General features: G+C 46.0%; 1 protein-coding gene across 1 annotated transcript in view; it reads left to right on the forward strand.

Annotated features, from left to right (window-relative positions):
* The window catches only part of sesn1 (sestrin 1), a 38,639-nt gene that overhangs the window by 3,027 nt on the left and 22,434 nt on the right, over window positions 1–13,178 (forward strand). The window lies entirely within an intron of this gene.

Genomic DNA, 13,178 nt, shown 5'->3' on the forward strand with positions numbered 1-13,178 from the left:
TCATGTCTTTCTAGTTCCACTGTTAAAGACCCCCCTGACCACCACCACACACACACACACACACACCTACCTTTCTCACATTTCCGGGGATGGAGGGGGGTAATGGGGGGGGGCTTGTGCTCAGACGGACCTCTAATGCCGCAGATCCGCTGATTAAAGACAAAATCTTTGAAAGCACAGACAGTCCGTTCCTCGTGGCAACCCCCTCCCTCTGAAGAGGAAGGCCTCCTGCCCGGTGAGAATAATGTCTCTTAATAAACTCACGGCTTGCAAATATTTGGCCGAGAACTATGTGTTGTGCGTGTTTGTTGCTCCATTGTGCCGATCCGCTGTCTGCACCATTTTCTCATCTGTGGGAGAAAATGTACATAAAGAAAGGAATGCCATTATACAATGTTTGGGCATGGCATGAAAAATCTAACTCTAAGCACTTTACAGTAGAAGGTAATAAAAGCCTTCAGCATACCGCCACCTCTAGAGTCCACAAATGAAAATTGTCTCTTAACTGGCTTGTTTGTGAGATCGGGAGCATTTCAAATGGCTCTGAACATGCTGGGGCCTCCTAGCTGACGACACGAGGGGACACGGGGGGATGTGGGCGGTGAAAGTGCTGACGGAGCTGATGATGTTTACCTGATGGTGGGTGCATTATGCTTCTGTAATGAATCTGTCAGTTGGGCCGGCTGTTATCAGCAGTAACCGGCGTATGAGAGCCGTGCGGAGCGGAGGCTGTGAGGCCGAAGCCTTTGTGTTTGGTGGACGGTTAGAAGAGGGATTTTGATCTGCTCATTTTAACTCACTTTAAGACAAGTGTGCTCATTCCCACTGGCACCGATCCATATTTTTCCTGCAGTTTTTTTAATGTTTTGCTTTTTTTAGTTGACAAAAGAGACATTCGGAAGCATCTACTGGTTAAGTTTCCAGTTCGAGGCAGTCACTTCATTTGCCTTTTGGAAAAAAAAATGTTTCTCCTCTTGCTATCCAAGCCCCCCCCACACCCCCTGCTGTGAATATGCAGGCCAAGCTGTGTCCGCAGTTAAAGGACTGGGCGCCCACTGTCTGCTGTGTTATGCTGCCCCAAAATGTCTGGGGTCAAGGGTTACGGGGCCACCGCTGAAAATAGTCTCCCTTGTGCGTGGGAATGGGGGGGTTAGGTTCCCGCGGGCCAGTCCTAGTGTAAGAATCCGCCGGGGTCAAAATCCCTTACCTATGCAATCCTGCGCAACGGTAAACACACACACACACAGACTGTCGGTTCATCACAGAGGGGCTCAATTTATCTAACGCACGTCGGGAGCGCTGGATGACGGTGTGCACAAACCCGACGTAGACGATGGTGTTTGTTCTGAGTGCATGAACGGGGAGGGCAGACTCCATCGGGCCTGTTTTCTCGCTCCAGTCACCACGTCCCCTCGCTGGATGAAAGGAGGCCAGTCCGAGACAAGGAGGGGTTTCTTCTTCTGTTATGTAATTGCTCCACAGCGTCGGCGCAATACTCTGACTTGAATCAAGGGGCTTGACTTGAATCATTGACAACAGCTACTGCATTTTGCATGGTACTTTAATCCTTTCTGCATTTTATTACATTTTTTAAGGAAGTAAGTTTGCTTGTTTTTCTCTTATTTTAGACAACAGCTGTGAATGTTTCGAGCGTATGCGCACCCTAATTTTTTCACATACTTATTCAGCTTATTTATGGACATTTATGCTGACTCTGCAGCTCTTGTAATAAACACTTGTGTGTGATTAATTAAGTGAAATAGTTTCCTGGACCTGGCCTCCCAGAATAACCCAGAACACATGTCTGGCTCTGGAAAGCTCTGCAGGCCCTCGGAGATGACATCGGTTATTGATCACGTGCCTTTTTCTCATCTGATTCACTGTCATACAGTTTGTTGAGGGTGCGCACACTGAAGGGTAATTTTGCTTACTTGAATAGAGTGAGGAGGGCCCATGGAGGTCTGGATAGATCTGCTGGATTATGGGCAATCTCTGCTCCATCCAGGTCAGACAAACTCCATGTCTGGTGGGGGGGAAGCAGCAGCAGCAGGCATTGACCTTTGGCACAGTAACTGTACATATGGAGGATGTGATGGAGAAGTGGAACTCCAGCTGCCAGCTAGCTGCACAGAGTGATGGGACGGCGCTGAAAGGAAGCGATGTGTGTCGGGGCACGGAGGTTTGTGGCTTTTTCAATCTCACAAAGCCACGTGAAGCCATCCTATTGGGACCACTCGAGGGTCCGTTCCTCCAATTCTCTTGTCGTATGATTAGTTTTTTTAGCGCTGTGGATGCTGATACTGTGATGATTTGATTAAACTATGATTCAGTGAAGTATTTTTCATACTTTAAGCATGGATTCTTGGAAAATGTACTGGATATTTTAGTAAACAGTGAATTGATGAAGAATGTGATAATAAACCTGGTTAACAACATTCAGTTAAATTCACTTTATCATCAAATTTGAAATAGGCTTTCATGTATTTGAATAAAACACACAATTTCAAATCCCAATGTTTCATGAATTCACATATGGGTTGTATTCATTATATACTGCAGGAAGATGCCTGTTTTACCGAGATATTAGAGACCATTTCAAATGATGGTAGGAAAGCATTCAAACAAGCCCCCGCTTTGATCCTCCAACCCCCTTCCAGCCAGTGCAGCATGCTGCCGGCTGTAGACTCGGGAGGACTAGTGAGGGGGGGAATGTGGGAACTGTGCAACTAGGTCACTCTCAATCCGGTTGTAAGCCTGAATACAATTTTCAGTTTTTTTTGTCATTATTTCATATGATAACAACTGCAAGAAACAAAAAATTGTAGTTAATTTGTTCCCTCTGAGAGTCATCAGTCTGATTTGTCTTCTACTAAAACAGGTAACACACTGAAGCAGAGATGGGCTAGTGTGAGGTTCGGGCTTCTGCAGAGCCAAAGCAGTCGTCATGGTACCAGCAGCGCCCCGTGCAAGGATGGGGTGGGCTGCTTGAAACTGTTACTTGGGGGGGGGGGGGGGGGGGGTCTGCTTGTCTGTGATTATTTCTGGCAGTGCTATTCAGGAATTGAGTGAAAGGGAGAAGGGGTAATGGGGAAAAAATTGAAGTGGAAATGTTGCAAAACACGATGTCAGTGCATTGAAGGAGACATCGAATAGATCATGCAGGCCTAAGCAAGGTGAAGCCTGAATTGTTTCTGGTCTATAACCAAAGTGTAATGTATTCAAATGCCCCGAAATCACAGCAAAGTCTGAAAATATCATAATCGTGAAGTTGATTATCACTTTGTCAGCCGAGCCCGGATCCCTTCAATCCACCCTGGCCTGCAGTTGTCTCCCGTCTGATCAAGCGTACATTATCTTCATACATCATGGAAGCATAACAGACACAAGGCTCAGCTTGTCTCACCCACACACCCTCAGTCCTGAGGAGGAGGAGGGGTGTGGAGAGAGAGGAGGCACGGCGCAGGACAACAATGCACTGCAGCAGTAGGAGGAAGGAAAGGAATAACAACTCTTTTGAGAGAGACACACACACACAAAAGAGTCGCATAACAGAACAGCCGGTCCAGGCTTTGAGTTCAGTGTGGCTGCAATAATTGGGCATGTTGTCCATGTAATGCTTTTAAACTCAAGCAGGATTTACTGTGTTGCTCCAATCAGGAGATCACATGGTGCTGTTGAATACACTCTCTCTCATTGCGCGAATGGGATATTTATATCCTGCATAAGGAATTAAAGTTGGGAAATTATTTATAGAGTAAAGCCTTCTGCTGCTCCATTAGTGCCCAACTCTCCTTTCTGTTGATTTAATGTTGCCTGTTAGCACACATAAGTCATCATATAGGTGAAGTGCCTGAATGTCAACAAAATTATGTGGTTTTAAAGATATATTTTTGGAAAATTGAGCCTTTTTTTAATTTGGCAGGGGCTATTGTAGGAATAGGGAGGAGTGAAGGTACGACATGCAACAAACGCGCCTCAGTTACATGGATGAGCTGGAACCAGCCTGCTGGAACCAGCTCATCCACATGCACAGCTTAAAAGTATGCACTTTTAGTTCTGTGGACCCTCTTTTGATCAGTACATCAATTCTAGGTAGGAACCACACAACGGATGCCTAGCATGTGCTGGTGTTGTGTAAGTGGGCTTTCTGACACAGTTTACTTGGACACTATTGGAATGGAGGCATTGTTGTGTTCTTAATTACACCTGTGCGCTCTGAATATGTGCAGAAACGACCCCGTAATCTTGTGACTGCGTTATATTCTCCTGGAGCAATCAACCTTTTTTAAAACCCTACATTTCGACATGTAAAAGCAAAGATCTAAATAGTGAAGTCAATGATGGCTGATATTTATAATATAAATTATAAATATATATAATATATATATTTATAATGTAAAAAATCTCATCTTTCCCTTTTATTTAAATTCCAAACATCTACAGGGAAAAGGCCTTTCTATCTATTTGAATATTTCCATGACGTTGGGATCCAAATTCCATTTAACTTTCAAAACGCCTACTTTCCATTCCCACATCTTTCGGACCAGGGAATGTGTGGAGGTGAAACGGCAAGCTGGTTTTGACCTTCGCCCAAGCCTTCTCGTTCTTTTATTTATTTCTTGACAACTCTCTGTGACTTCTTGTATTTCCACATGAGTGCAGCACTGTGTCTTTGCAGACAATGGCCCGTCTTGTACGTTTCTGCCTCTACTTCTTTCTTTATAATTACATTTTTTGTAAATTTCTCCTAAATGAAAGCCAGCAGTTATCCTGAGGGAGAATGGGGACAAACAAAGAAACACACAACAAACAAAACACAAGTAAACTCCAAGAGTAATCTTCCTATAGAAGTGGTTGCCTGCACATCAGCCCCTTTTCCTTTTGGCCTCGAACCACTTTCATCTATCAACTTCAGGATTAATTTGATCAAGTTCATAAATTAATGATGAAAGCTATCGTCCACTGGAGGCGGTATTTCAAAACAAAACAAAAAAAGAATCAATATGCACCTTTTTTATCCTCCACCCTCTTGATGCTTGGCTTTTTGCTTGGCTTTTTACTTGATAGAAAAGAATGGCCCATTGAGTGGTTTCATCAATCTCACAGTGCGTTGAGGGACCGGCGCTGCTGCAGTTCCACTACGCGGCCACACGGGGGCGCTCTGTACCCGTCTGTGGGCCGCTTCTGCTCTCAAGTCGCTGGATGGGAATTTTCCATGCACTGGTTTCAAGACATGCAATGCGTGCATGGTTTAAATTGTTCCCTTTTGGCCTGGTCACTGGGCATTCATCCAGGAGGGGGGTGTGTGTGTGTGTGTTGATCTATGTATATGTGTGTGCGTGTGTGTGTATTTACAGGTCTTGAGCGATTTATAGCAGTGAGCATGCAGCCTTTAGAGGCATCTGGAGATCAGGTCACAAAGCATGAATAGCCCTGTGGCTGCGGTCCAGACCTCAGTTTGAGGTAGCCCCTATTAGGATACAAACCACACAGGCTCAACACCAGGCTTAGCCAGCCGGAATACACAAACACAAGTTGAGGGACACTCCCTTCTGTTTGGTTTAGAAAGTATTGTGCAACCACTGAAATCTTGGTCAATGATTATCCAGCTGGAAAGCTGTGATTTTTTTATTGATTTTACCTAAAGTTTGCTGCCTTTGACTTGAGCAAAAGATGATCCACTCATTTCATGCTGGATGGATTGTTTGAGTCATTGATCATGTGTCCACTGGTTCATTTTGCCTGTTGGATATCAACAACAATGTCTAACAACATAACAATTTAATTGGGTTTGACGCAGTGATTTGAAAAAAGCAATTGAAGGCAACACCGTAAGACTGGAGACCTTGCCAAGGACATTTTTCACCTATTTGTCATTTTAAATTGACGCAATGATTCATTATTTTAAGATTCGATTCTTGCAAGCCTCAAGAAAACGCGGGTTTAAATATTGTGGGAGTTGGTCAGCAACAACGGGGCAATATATAAAAGCTAAAAGTCCCCTAGCTGCATGCATAAAACCTACACGGGGAAACGCACAAGGCTTCCGAGATCTCGTTCACCCCTGTGCACTTCGTCCCGTCTGGCACGGGCTCAACGCTTTGAACCATGAACTTAGCACCTGATGGATCGTTTCCCATCGCATGCATTGTGTGGTGCTGCTCACCAAACGCTGTCGCTCCACTTCATCCAGCGCCGCGTTGGCTTAGGCCCGGCTACCGTGTTGCTTCAGCGTGCGTGTGTGTGTGTGTGTGTGGGGTATTTTTCGGGCCCCAGGGTGTGGTGGTATTGTGCTCCAGGGGGGGTTATTGTCCCATGCTTATGTATGTCTGCTTGTTTATGTTACAGGCTGGTTTGTCACGGCGGTGACAGTTTCACGCAACGGGACCGCCGTGTTCCCACAGTCTCTCACCTCTGACCTCAGCTCTTTTCCTCCGATATCAGGTCGAAGTGTGCGCGCGGTCAAGCAGCGAGAGAGTCGTCAGTCATCGTGTGCGATTGACATGCCGGGTTAAAAACAAATACTTCACAGTGATAGCAGAGGCTATGTAAACTCCTTCACAATGCCCAGTGCGTCTGCCTTGAATATGGACACAACTACGCGTTATTTTGCGTCTTCTTACAAACGCACGTATTGTGTTGGCTGAATGTTTTCAATGAATCAGTGACCACGAGCTTCATTTTAATGTATCCATATTAACATGGAGTGAGCCACGTAAGTCTTGTAACATTTATTATACATAGCCCCCGATTTTAGGAGAAATAAAGGAAGACGTACATTAATGAATATACACTTCAATAATGTCTTCTAGTCCGTTAAATGCAGGCCATTTGTCCCTCACGCTGTGATTTGGAGTGAAACACAAATACACACATGAAATCCTGTTACAAACATAACAAGTCCTAGCAGGCCACACGAGCAGCACCCTCAAGGTCAATGTTGTATTTTCAGGATTTTCCTTCCTGCTGCATTGTCCCAAATTGTCTTGCTTGGAGGCAATGGTGCAAGAAACGCCGCCGTTCAGTCACTTCGGCTCGTAATCCATCATAATAACAGGTTTATAAATGTAGCTTTATCTGCCACATTCACTCAATGTTATTCACGGTTTTGGGTTTCATGCCACTTTTGTAAATGTAACCAGATACCGTGCCAAAATACTTTAGCTGATATTGATCCCACTCACCTGTAACCACACACTTTGCGTATCAAGGTCTATTGTTAGCGATACAGTTTCTCCCTACAATCAACTAACGGAAGAGTTATTTTACCAAAAATAAGTCACTTAAAAAGGCAACAGTACATATTTCCATGATAACAATGCATCACTCGTAGTGGTGAACCTGCAGTGAATTATCTGCTGAATCTGCAGCTCCCGTCGGCTCCGCGGTCACAGTGAAATTAAGCCGGACCGGCTTTCAGTACAACTTCCACTGTACGAGTGGAAACAGCTGACAAAGTTGGCGACCAGCTGGTGAATTCTGGGGAGAAATAAACCGGTAGAGATGCAGATATTTCACAGCTAAAGGAGCGCTGCATCTTAAGTGCACAAGGTGGCCAGAAAAGAAAAGATCTAAAATATACGCCTGTGTGTTTAAAGGTGATGATCTATAATTGGGGGATGACTGCATTCTATTCACACTTGCCTATTCTCTCTGTTAGCACTGAAACTCAAAGGTGTGTGTCTGTGTGTGTGGTTGCTGTCTCTTGTGATTTGGTCACGTCAGATGCTTGTTTTCTGGTGTCAAACTAAAAGAAGACTCGCGTGTCAAAAAGGGAAATGCTTTTGTTCCCTTTTTTTTTTCTTCGTTTTTTTCGTCAAACAGTTCAACGGTTTTAGAGTTCAAGGACAAAAACCTCATGCACAGAGTTGTTTACCCTCCCTAACGCTCACAGTCCCGGCACAGCAGTCGAAAGAGATACCGCCACGTAATGTTGCCATCCATCACTCCTCGAGGCTTAGTCGGACCCCCATTAAGGGGACACACATACGCACACACATCCATTACCCAAAGCACTCCTGGAATGTTATGATAGCACATCATCCAACAACTCCACACTTTTATAATGTGTCGGTGTAAACCGTGTCAGCATTTTTGTCATACTTCAGTGACTTGTTTTGCAGGGGTCCGGTTGGACCCGAACCGGAGGCGGCTCTGTGAATCCATCGTGTAACGGGGAGCCGCGTGAGCCCGGCGATCTGACTCATCAGCCTTCTAAGAACAACACAGGTGTTTGGTTGTTTACAGCCACAATTGAGGTTGTTGTGTCCTTTTGAAATATTGCCATAGTCACTATCGTGGTGCTCACTTCTCCATAAGGCTTTTGTTTTGTCCGTTTAATAAAAATGTTATTCATTAGGAATAAAAATGTTGTTCGGTAGGAAAAAAATGTGTCGCAACATTGACTTTGAGTGAGTAGCTTTTCACTAGAACTTCACTGAACTGGAGGTATTTGAATGCACGAGTGAAGTGAGCAGAAAGAATGCTTGAAAAAGAAACGCTAAACACAGTACAGGAATTTAGTGGAGGGAGACGTGCAACCATGCAGCAAAAAGAAGACACATTATATATATATACACACACACACACACACACACACACACATACATGTCTGGCTGCGAAAAGGAATCTCTACAAAAACAAATCATGCACCCGGGAGAGGACCAGGCTCTTGGTAGAGGGAAATGTAGAGAAGAAAAACCCAAATTTCCTCAGACCTTTTGGGGAGCTCATACAGTACACGAATAAAGGAGCGAGAACAGAAGTATGTAGGCCATCGAGGGGTGGGGGTTGCGGGGGGATCAATGGCGAGAGGGACAAAAACAACTTCTCCATCTGGTTCCTGAATAGCCTCTGCTGGCAGGTTGCCACACCTTGTCCGTTCCTCTGCAGGTCTAGTCGGGCTGCAGTAAACACTCGGAGGCCCTTAGGAAACCAGGCATGTAAAGGTTGGCCGTGGGCCAACGGGCAATAGACACAACCCCCCCCCCCCCCCCACGACTCCCAGCCACCTCATTCGTGTCCTCCCCCCCCCCCCCCCCCCCCTCCTTGAACGCTGTGAGCCAACGCCAGCTTTCACCGGTCGCATTCGGACAAGCGCTCCTCTCGGGGATATCAATCAGCGACGTGCTCTCAGCTGTTGATTGGCTTGCTTTGAGGGAGTGTCGGTGCTCACTTCTCGTTACTTGATATCAAGAGAGGAGGGGGAGGAAGAAGGAAGCAGGAACTCCAGAAGGAGCTTGTCAGACAGGGCTCAGGGCACGGCGTGATGTCAGACGGGAAAGCAAACGAGGGGTGCTGGCTAACTTGAATAACTTGTTCCAGTTGGGCTTTAGTTAATCATCAAAAATGCACACATGAATCGGTCCTTTGAATATGGGTTTGATTTGGTTGAATACTGTAAAAGATCTCTGTGACCTGGCACGTGTCCCCGCATGTTTCTGACTGTGGCCATCCAGCCGGGACGTCCAGCCGGGACGTCCAGACGTCCAGACAGCACTCGCCTGTCTCACAAGTTTTCCCTCATCGGACATGTGACGAGAAGAAGAAAAAAATACAGTCTGTTCATGCCGATGCAAACTCACGCGCTTGTTTTCTAGTCCGATTTGATGGGGTCGATGGCGGTCATTAACTCAGCGATGCTTTTTGTTAACCGGTCGGCTGATATCGCAGGAGATACGGGCCGTCTTTTGCGCAGCATTTTGCTTTTAAGAATACTGGAGTTGCAAACAACATTCACGGTTGCTTGATTGGGCAACGTAACCGCACATTTAGAAAAAAAAGCCCTGAATGTTTTCCTTCTACACATTGTCTGTTTCTCTACATGACTGCTTGAGGAAAACGCTGCCCTCTCTGAAACGTCCTGTGCTGTGTTTGCAAAAGACAACTTTTCACTGAAACCGGATCTTCTATTTTGAAGTGGTAATCTTGCAGAATAATCTATTTGTTGTTGACTGGTTTGACAAGTGACCAGTTTTTGTACTGAACCGTCTTACCACTAGTGTGTGTGTGTGTGTGTGTGTGTGTGTGTGTGTGTGTGTGTGTGTGTGTGATATGCAAGAAACAAAGTCCGGTCTGTCTGTTTTTGAGGGGGGGGGGGCACGAGGGATAGATTATGATGAAGACCATGAAAATGCTGTAAAGGTTCTCTGGTAAAACAACAAAGTGTACATGCACTATTCACTCACACACGTACACTTTTAAATTTGGGTGTAGCCCCCGACTAATTGTGGGCAAGCACTCAAAGTCTATTAATGCCTGACCTCCTCTTTACTCCCTCCATCCATCACTCGGAGCGCAGTAAACCCACGAGAGCACCAAAACAACAACTGCCGTTAGCAGGCGAGCTGGCCCCGCCCCCACCGGCCGCTCTGATTGGCCCAGACGCAGCGCTTGAGAGGGCGGCTGTTGGCTGAGAGGCGACACACCTCTAGAATCTGTTTATGCGCAGCCAGAAAGCGAGGAGGGGGCATGTGCAGGAAACGAGGGGAAGAGATTTGGGAGAACGGGGGGGGGGGGTCGTCTCTGGGTAAACTTCCATTGGAGCTGGTTCAGAACCTTCTAGGAAAGTGGGATGTTTGCTTGGTTGTTTTTCTGTGCGCGCTTGAGGCCTCTGAAAAAATCACAACCAGGCTCACCTAATTTTGTCACGGGCCCTTCCCGTAAAGTTGGCCGACGTGACCGCATGTACGCCTGGTTGTGACAGAGGAAAATTGACGTCTTTATCGGCGGTAATCGGATCCGCGTGTGTCTGCGCTCAGGCCTGTCTTTGCAGAAAAGAGCCAGTTTAAGAGCAGCTATAAGCGACCCACGCGGGGGGGGGGGGGGGGGGGGGCATGCATACTGCGTGTCTCACAGTGTATCGCTCTCTGCAGCTGACGCAAGCCAGACGGTAACAGTAGGTGGGTCTGTGTCTGGAGCGCCGTTGTTTTTCTAATCACAGATGCCAAGGATGTAGGAGGAGCTTAAGATGTTTGTGTTCTCGGTTCAGAGGCAGAAAAAGTGCTGTATGTAAAAGTACGTTATGTTCTGGAGGTAAAAGTTCAGCCGCCGTGTCAACCGGTGAGCCCGGGGTTTACTGATTCCAACATGTTCATATGAACAGAGTATGTTCCGTGAAAAAAATTGAAGAGTGGGACAATGTCATCAACAAAGATTTAAGTAAAATACATTTGACCTTTTCGTAAATGTAACGGCCCTGTTACTACAGTATACATGTTGTTTGTTTCTTCCCAATAAAAGTTGATTAGTCCAAAACTCTGAAGTATCCAATTCCTGATTATGTAAAACAGGAAATGTGTGTGTGTGTGTTTAATAACCGGGTTCAGGCCAGGGATTTGTGCTACTTATGAAAGCTGAGATTATGGCAGCGTCCATTCCGTTCTTGTTTACCATCTCGTCGTGTATTTGTGTGTCTTTCTTTGTGTTTGAGTGTCTCAGAGGCCTCTGGTCTCGCTCGAGGAAGAGGTTACGTGTTAGTGATGTGCTCGCTTACGTTCACCTGCTCATCTAAACATCATATGACACAAACTGACACACCAGACCTCCTTTTTATGAAGCTACGCCCCTCTAACTTGTGTAATATTTGTTATTTGTCTTCACTCTTTTGGGTTTTGGCATTTCTATCTGCCGCTCGCTGATGCTCTGGCTGCCAGAACAGAGCTGCCTTTGTCCAACCAAGCGGCCGTGTGTTTGTGTTCTTGCATCAGTCCTGGATAAAAAAAACCCTGATTACTTGGTAATGCTGCAACATATTTAGAATGCCTGCCTGTTTGTTCGGATTCTTAAAAAGTAAGGATTGAGTTAGTGAGCAGAATGTACTGTGAGAGCCGACAGTCTCCTTGTTTTTCCAGAGTTCTTTCACGCCAACGACGTGGATGACTTCATGACAGGTGGTGGCATGCAAGCAATCGGGAACTAAACGACTTAAAATGTCAATCCCATGATGTTGCTGATGTCTGGCTGCTGTTGTTATAATGTAGGAAAAACATAGTTTGGGCCAAAACGCAACAAAAAAAGAAACTGACAAATGCGAGTGTTTGTGTTTTTGATAATAGAAAAAAATCCGAACCATTGCGCCTGGTGGGTAAATTCACCCAAGTACAGGACAAAGCCGACGCCCTGTACTCTGCTATCGGTGCAGCAAAGGTCAAAGTGCACAACCTACTTATAGCCTGAAAACTATGGAAATCTGGCTCAAATTATACTTTGGGAGGCTCTGTGAGCTACTTATGTTGGTAGGAGATTAAATTAAAGCCAATTACACTTTAATTTATGTGCTTTTTGTTTCTTGGAAAGACCAACAACAAATTCCACCACTTAACTTGTTTCCTGCGTTGCACTCTCACTATTGCCCCACATTCCCCCGCTGCAGCATGTTGACGAAACATCCTACAGTTAATGTTCAAAAGACACGCGTAGAAAACTGCTGTTTGGAGGAGAGGTTTTATTGAACGGTTTCCCCGTTGGCCCATCGACACATTTTCCCCTCGTTGCGTCAAAGCCATGTCATGTCTTCTGCACAGATGAGTAAACAACTGTTATGATGCTGTGCGTTTGTCAGCGTACGGGTGGTACATAGATTACATTTCACCGGCGTTCCTGCCTCCTGGACTGGATGTCCTTTCTGCCAATGCGTCACTTTAATGGCGCGTACGCTGAGCCACAGCCGTACGTACAGAAATAAGCGAGAATGCATACGCACAAGGTAAAGTGAACCCATTCGCTCTCGTGTGCGTGAGCGCGCAACCGTCTCTTGCGATCGACCGGTGTGCGTTTTGTGTGCCGTGCGTTGGGATATTTCTGTGAGGTATGTGGTCTGTGTCTGTTGGCTGGAGCCCACAGTCCCCACTGGTTCAAACTAGTTCATCCGTTCATGGTGGCTTTGTGCGACTGTGGCCTCGCCGCACAAAGCCACTTGAAGTAACGCAGGTTTTTTTTCTTTTTTCTGCCGTGTTCGGGCAGATGTGAACTCACCGGTTTTGATGCCAACAAACTTGCTTCTTCAAAGAGATGAAGCGAAAACCCGCTTGTGAAACCGTCGTTGCACAAATGAACAGACACGACAACATCGAGGAGGAGGAGATAGTACGTTGATTTTAGAAAAGGAACGTTGATGCTGAGAAAGCTGCGCGTGTCGCTCACAGGAAGTGAGCGTCCGTGTGCGCTGCCCCGCGCAG

This window comes from Gasterosteus aculeatus, chromosome 18 (assembly GCF_964276395.1).
Source record: "Gasterosteus aculeatus chromosome 18, fGasAcu3.hap1.1, whole genome shotgun sequence".
NCBI classification, from domain to species: domain Eukaryota; kingdom Metazoa; phylum Chordata; class Actinopteri; order Perciformes; family Gasterosteidae; genus Gasterosteus; species Gasterosteus aculeatus.